Source organism: Mastomys coucha, unplaced genomic scaffold, assembly GCF_008632895.1.
Source record: "Mastomys coucha isolate ucsf_1 unplaced genomic scaffold, UCSF_Mcou_1 pScaffold13, whole genome shotgun sequence".
NCBI classification, from domain to species: domain Eukaryota; kingdom Metazoa; phylum Chordata; class Mammalia; order Rodentia; family Muridae; genus Mastomys; species Mastomys coucha.
In genome coordinates this window covers 74356604-74364103 of record NW_022196895.1, presented here as the reverse complement: position 1 = coordinate 74364103, position 7500 = coordinate 74356604, and the positions used below count along the sequence as shown (strand labels likewise).

At 39.7% G+C, this 7500-nt stretch overlaps 1 protein-coding gene across 1 annotated transcript in view; it reads left to right on the top strand.

The window, feature by feature from the left end:
- Positions 1 to 7500, top strand: part of Slc14a2 (solute carrier family 14 member 2) — a 435832-nt gene that overhangs the window by 219 nt on the left and 428113 nt on the right. Inside the window, exon 1 of the mRNA XM_031366112.1 lies at positions 1 to 24. This exon is cut by the window's left edge and continues 219 nt beyond it. The gene's annotated coding sequence lies outside the window, so the exon portion shown is untranslated. The remainder of the gene's footprint in view (positions 25 to 7500) is intronic.

The following is a 7500-nucleotide window of genomic DNA, read 5'->3' as shown; positions in this document are numbered from 1 at the left end:
GCTGCAAAGTTGGGGAGATGGGAGGTAAGGTTTAATCCTTTGTCTGATTTCGTCTCCTCTTGATAACATTTGGAAATCCATCCCTTCTGTTTGTTGATGGGGTAAAAAGTAAAAAATGCACCATAGTATGTATGTTTCATTTCTATATAATACTTTTGAGTTAAAACATTTGAAGACCTTATTTGCCCATCATAGAAATTCTATGCATACCTTTTGAGAATGAGTCTGCTTGGTGTGAGATGATACCACGGTTATTTCATAGTAAGTGACTCTTTAGTTTCTTCTCTTCAGGACCCCTTTTATTCCCAATCCAATTCTAATTTATAGAGTTAAAATGGTCATTTAAAATGTAGCCTTGTACAAGAAGATGATCTAATTATTCAGCAACGTAATGAATTATAGAGCTTTCCCAGAGTATTTCACCTGAGAGAACGGGTGTGTCAAATGTGATAGCATGAATTTTCCAGCAAGCCAGTGTAGATGCCAGAATATTGAGTGCTTAGTGCCGTGATCTGAGAGTTATTTTACACCGCTCAAAGAGCGAATGTTGATAATTCATATTTCTTTCTGTAGTGCTGGAAATATGCATTGTCCTGGAGAGGTTTTTATATGCATAAAATATACTAGGTGTAATAATAGGATATTGAGTATTCATAGAAATAATAGGCAGACTCCCCTCTAATTGTGGTTAGTCCAAAAAAATGATTTTAAATCTGAAGCAAACCCTCAAAGAATTCAAGTGAGTTCCTGGAATAGAAAAATCTCAGTTTCTCTTATGCGTGCACACTTGGCAGAGGTCAGTATACCTGCAAGTGTATGCATGTACGTAAGTATACCAGAGGTCTATGTCAGCTGTGTTCCCCAGTCACTGTTTTAGACACAGAACCTCGCAATGATCCTGGAGCTCGCTGATAGTACACTACCTAGCCAAGTGAGCCCCAGGCTCCTCCTGTTGTTATCTTCCCTGCTGTTGAAAAACAGGACCAAGGCTGTGACCCTGTTTTTTTTTTAAATGATGAGGGGATCAAACTCAGACCCTTACTCTTGTGTGTTAAGCACTTTGCCAGTTGAGCCATGATCCTAGCCCCAAATATCAACTTCTTGAAGCTCCTGATAGTCAAACAAGAGGCCATATTTAACCTTACCCCACCTACTTGCCTGGAGACGTGTCCTTACTGTGAAGCCTAATTGGCTACTGTGAGGTGAAAAGATTCTTGCCTATCTGATTGCTCCTTGAGTCTTCACTATGGTATGACTGTTAGGCTCCCACTCTCCGCAGCTTTCTGGGTACTGTGAAACATCCGACTGATTCCTAACAGTTGGAGTTGATTGTTCTGGTGACATTGCATACTGCTCTGTTTAAAGCAAGTATAACTTTAGGCTTAAAGGTAAGCCGAGTGACCATGTATTTTTATTTTGTCTTTTAAATAGCATTTCTGGGAATAAAACAGGTATTGTAAATTTATTACATCTAAAAAGTTAATGTTAAGTTTCAGTAACAAAAAAAAATGAAACATAGGTTATAAATTATTGTCTTATATTTAGGCTAACTGATGTCAAGGGAAATTTTATTTAGGCAAGTAAGCCATGATTTGATTTCATTGAGTCAAGTTCAACCAATGAATTTTCATTACATTAAAACAGCCTCCAAATTTTAACTCCTGCTGAACGTTTAAAACTATAATTTCTAGGGAAGGTACCTACCCAAATGGCTTTCTAAAGATTAGCCTCTGCTTTACACCTGTATCTACACTAACATTTCATGAAAAGGGATTATGGAACCAAGGTGAACTTAGTAGATGAGAGTGTCTGAGGAGGCACGTACCTTGGGTAACTGCCTTCTTATCCTTGTTCAAAGGCCTAAAGGGGATATATATGCAGTTAGTCACAATCATGGCCATGATTATTGTGTGAGAACAGGTCAGAGCATCCATGTGGTGCTGGGCAGGGAACACAGTGGAAAGGGCTTCTCTCCACATCTTAGCATTCAAGCTATACTTACGACCTGGGCCATGCTCCAGCAGTACCATCTGTCAGATAGGAAAGAGGATCAGAGATTAGCACCACCATCCCCTTGCTGGTGGATGATATCCTCACACCAGCTGGTTAAAGGAGATTGAAGTATGATTTTTACAAGTACAGGTGTATGAACTTTGAGCCTGTGTCCACTAAGAGCTAGTTACACTGTTCTTTTTATCAATTATCTGACAGAGAGTCTTTAACGATTTCATGCTGTAAGTTGCAAAACATTTTATTAGAGTCAACTCTAAATTGTCTGGGGATGGAAGGAGTCGAAAGAGCTAGACATCCACATTTGTTGAACAGAGCAATATAATGAAGACCGCTGGGGGTTAAACATAGAAGTAGGGAAAAGGTCATGGCTGTTGTGGTGCTTATGAGCCCTTGATGAAAAAAAAATATAGATTGGGTAGGTGCAATTCGAAGACATACCATTCAAGGCTGCACTGCCTGCATTGGGTCTAAAATTCCATCGGTCCAGACCCTATTCAGGGGGTTAAAAATCGCTTCAGTCTTTCTCATGTATGTAATGATCCCATGGAAGACAGAATACTTCAAAGGGCATGGGCTTATAGAGAAGACAACTAGCTGAACCTGCTCTGCAATATATTAGCTTTCAGCCAGAAAATAGAGTGAATATTTAACATGAGTGACTCTCTGCTCTTTCCACAAGGAAAGCTTCTAGACACCTCCATTCGGTACAAGAGACAGTTACCCAGGCAGTTCTGAGGTACAGAGGGTAAGAGGAAAACTATCTGTCAGGTCACCAGTCTTAATTGGAGCTCTAAGGTACACAGAAGGTTCGTCACTAGAGGATGAGCTGACAACATAACTTGGGGTGACTAGTGGGTAGCAGCACTTCCAAGGACACAGAGGAGCAAAGCATGTGGTTTTGTCTGTACCCGTGACATAGAGATCTCTACCCTGAAATGAAAAAGGCAGTTGTCTTAGTAGATGTGATGGGAAGCAGTCAAACTCTAGGCCTTGTCCCGGAATATACCCTGTATTATGGGTAGTTTGTATCAACCACTGGAGAACATGTTTTTTATGAAGACTGTAATCTTAGAAATGTAGAAGGCTAGATTATATTTATTCATATGTAATGTGGGTACATTTGATAAAACAAGTGCTAACAAAATCCCTTCTGGAAAATGTACACACACACACACACACACACACACACACACATACACACACACACACAGAAAGAGAGAGAGAGAGAGAGAGAGAGAGAGACCACAAAAGATATCTGATTTTAAAACGGACTTTGATCTACCAAGACTAACATCAATCTGTAATACTTTATAAATTGTGTTCTTGCCTTTTATTGCAGTTACAGGGGCCTATGAACACATATTTCTAATTGGATATAGAATGAAATTAATTTACTATTTCCCAGGGGTTATCATTTACTTATAATTTATATCTTTTGAGGCTAGATGAACTATTACATCTTAAGTGAAAATAAAATAATTTAAGTGGTTGGGATCCCAGTTGGGAGAACTCTGGATGAAGGTGTGTGCATGAAAAAAAATCTAAGAACATCTAGAGCATTTGGTGGTGGGTTATCAGGCCAATGATCCATAAACTGTAGGCATTTGTAAAACAGGACAACACTATCCTTTGAAGCCATCTTGGAAATAAAGTTCTTTATGTGAACTCAGAGAGTTCTGATGCAATTAGGTGATTCCCATCACATAGGAAACCTATCACTCTCTGGACTGTGGAATACATGGGAAATGGGCTTTGGTCCAAGTACGTTTATTTTTGGACCTGATTGGTAAATAACATATAATTAAATATATCCTCCTGACTAGTCTATCTCTGTGAGCAATGAAAAGGCTTTTGAGGCATTTCAGGCTCAGACAGGGAATATTTTCTGATTTGACCATTACAATCTTCTGGAAGAAGAAGAAATAGAGAGATGAAGGAGATATGAGAAAAGTAGGGGAGTTAGTAGCAGGGAGAAAGAAAGGGAGGGAGGGAAAACAGAAATGAAAATGAGCAAAGGGAAGAGAAGGTGAAAGAAAGGGCAGAGAAAAGTATACATCAAGGGGTTTGTGTGTATGAATGAGTACATGTGTGTGTATGCATGTGTGTTTGTGTGTTGTGTGTGTGCATATGTGTATATGTGTGGGCATGTGTGTGTGTGTTTAGTTGAAAGTCCAAGGTTAAAATCATTAGTTGAATCTGATATTTTAGGTATAACACTTGAACATGCTGCTACAAGTAATTTAAGAATGAGACTCCAAAAGAAAAGAGTTATTTTCTAGGAGAAAATATGAGAGTTACAACAATATCTATGTATGAAAATGTGATAACAAGATCCATTATCGTATCAATTTACTGAAAAATACCAACAAGATTCTTGAGAAGATGTGGAGAGAGGGGAGGAGGAAGAAGAGGAAGAGAAAGAGTAGGAAAGGGAGAAGCATGAGAAGGAGGAGGAAGAAGAAGAAGAAGAGAAGGAGGAGGAAGTCTCTGCTGACTAAGATGAAAGACAGACCAGACTTCCTGCTCTTTCACTCTTGCCTGTGCTCCTTTTCATTTGGACTCCCGTTTTCAGCAGAGGGAACTGTTGCTCAGGGGTACTAAGTGTTTTACCTTAACATCGCTCAAAATGGCAGCTGAAAAACTCACAGCCTCTTTTGAATCTAGATTGGATTTTTTTGTTTGTTTGTTTCTTGCTTTTGATTTTGTTTTTTGAAAGGGGGAACCATCAGTTGTCAGACTAGACTTAAGATCCACTTAATAAAATGAAGCTTATGCCCAGTACTCTAAAAGCAACTGAGAACCCATGGCTCTAAACACTACTGAGAGGTGATGGACTCCAGAAAACAGCTCACTAGTACCATCTTACTAAATTAATATCATAGCCAACTGCCTTATAAATACACACTCTTGGATCTAGAGAGAAGTACAGCTCTCATAACTCATCAAAGGAGCTTCTCATTGCATCAGATGGAGCTTATTACAGAGAACCAAAGCTGATCAAAGTGCACAGAATGGCAGCTATGGAGTGTCCATCCTCCAGTGGGGTATAACTACCACTGTATTCAATCAAGGGCCAGCGAGCATCATAGAAGAGGTGGTACAAAGATTGTAGAGCCAGAGGACCAAGAGAAGTGATACAAAGTTGTATCTTCTGGATATTCTAGGGATATTATGCCCATGAACTCTGAGCAGTATGCTTGTTTACACAAGTCCTTTACACCAGTCAAAAATCCCAATACGAAAGGGATGGGATAGGGCTCAAAAAGTTCCGCCCCCAAGTTTAAGCAGTATAGAAAGTCCATAGGTACTAAGGATAGAGAATCAGTTTTCTTTAGGGATGAGCCCTCTGACAGGTTGCCCATGTCACAATAGTGAGCTCCAAATACCTCAAGGTACCACTATTTAGATGTGTGTGTGTGTGTGTGTGTGTATGTGTGTACATATATGTATATGAACAAAAATTTGACAGGGTGATGGAGAGACATTGGAGGAGTTAGGAATCAGGGAAAGATTAGATATGTTGAAACATACTTTATTCATGTATGAAATTCTAAAAAAAAAAAGTCAGTGAGAATTTTCCAAGAACATAATTGGTCAACCTGTGAAATTGTGAGCAAAACCAACTATAAAATTTATAGCAAGATTTTGAGAAAATTCACTCATTGCAAAACAGTTTTTATTAAACATTTTCATACAATATATTCTAATTAAAATGTCCCCTCCCCCAACTCTTCCCACTCAGATCCTTCAAATCACCCAATCCCATTCTCTCTGTGTCTCTCTCTGTGTCTGTGTCTCTATCTCTGCCTCGGTCTGTCTATCTGTCTGTCTGTCTGTCTGTCTGTCTGTCTCTCTCTGTCTCTCTCTCTTTCTCTCTCTGTCTCTCTGTCTCTGTCTCTGTCTCTCTGTCTCTCTGCCTCTGTCTCTGTCTCTCTGTCTATGTCTCTCTCTCTCTCTTTCTCTCTCCCCAGAAAACAAACAGGCAAACAAACAATTCTGGAAGTATAGATTTCTATATATTTAACTTGTTAGCCAACCTCTTTAAAATTCATTGACGTTACCTTGAACCAAAGACTCTTATGAACCTGGTCACGGACAACCTAGGCTATAATAATCCAGTTATGACCCAATAGTGAATCATCTTGCTGTTCTACTGCAGGGCTCAGATTAAAAGAGACTGTAGAGGAAGATCTGGGTTCATTCAAAACAGTTCTTATTGATTGGCATGTCCTCTTTGCGGCAGTCATTAACAGCTGCCACACTCTGTGTTCCTCATAGAATTTGCTGTAGCATTCTAAAAGCATGGGAAACTGCCCTCTGGAAATGAAGCAAAGCTTGGGTTTCCCCCTCCCCTCATTTTAGCAGTTTACAAATCCATGTGATCTGATAAGTAGGGAAGAGGCAGGCAGGTGTGGATGGAGAAGCCCATCCGCCTTACAAGTCTTCTGTCTTGTCAATGACTAGCCCTATGTCCTTAAATATTCAACTATTGATTCCGCTCATGGGTTTTTAATCTTAGGAAATTATGCAGGACTTTGTTTGTTGTTGTTGTTGTTGTTGTTGAGATCTGGGGCTTTCTAAATGAGAGCGTAGCTTTCTACCAAAGTGTGGACATGGTGAAATAAAGCTTCCCCTACCTGGGGGAACGATCTGAAGGCAAAATTGTTCTGCAGAAAGCAAAGCTGAGCTCTTTATGTCAAACCCGCTGTGTAATGGAAGTGACTTTGGAGTTGTGCATGTAACCTAGTTGTCGGAAGGGGGACCACAGAAATCATTGTCCTCAGCCACCAGGGCTTGAGTCCTGGCTTTACCACCTACTCCTTATGTGACTTTATCAACTACGTTTTCTGAACTTCATATTGATTGTCTGTAACATGGTGTCCACGCTGTAGAATATAAGATGACCTTAAACATTGACATCTGTACTCATATAATGAGTTCTCAGTAAAGGGTAGTTTTTATTACTCTCCACTTCATTAGCCTGTAAATCCCTAACATTCTCTAACACAAATGAAAAAAGAATGAAGACTGAGGTTTTAAATAACACACAAGAAACTTAGGAAAATTGTAAGTGGAATTTTACTTTCGAAAGCAACAGAGAATATTTTCACATTTCCTCCTCTGCCTTGACTGTGACCTGTGGTACCACGTAATGCTCAGGGGAGCTCTGGAAAACACAAGAAAACACCTATTTTATCTTGACTCTTCTGTGAAGGAACCTCTCTATCTTCCATGCGGTGTGGGACTTCTAGAGCTCACCTTTCTCACTTTTTAAAAGTGAACTGTCAACAGTGTTATCAGATGCGTTCTGGTGCAGAGAACAACTAAATAAAACAATGCCTCCCTCCTCTTCCTTTCAAACCCAAGGTCTCTCTGCTAACTCAGTTCTCAGCAATTCTTCTCAACCTACAGAAATGCTTACCAATCTCAGGTGAGAGAGAGAGAGAGAGAGAGAGAGAGAGAGAGAGAGGGAGAGACAGAGAGAGA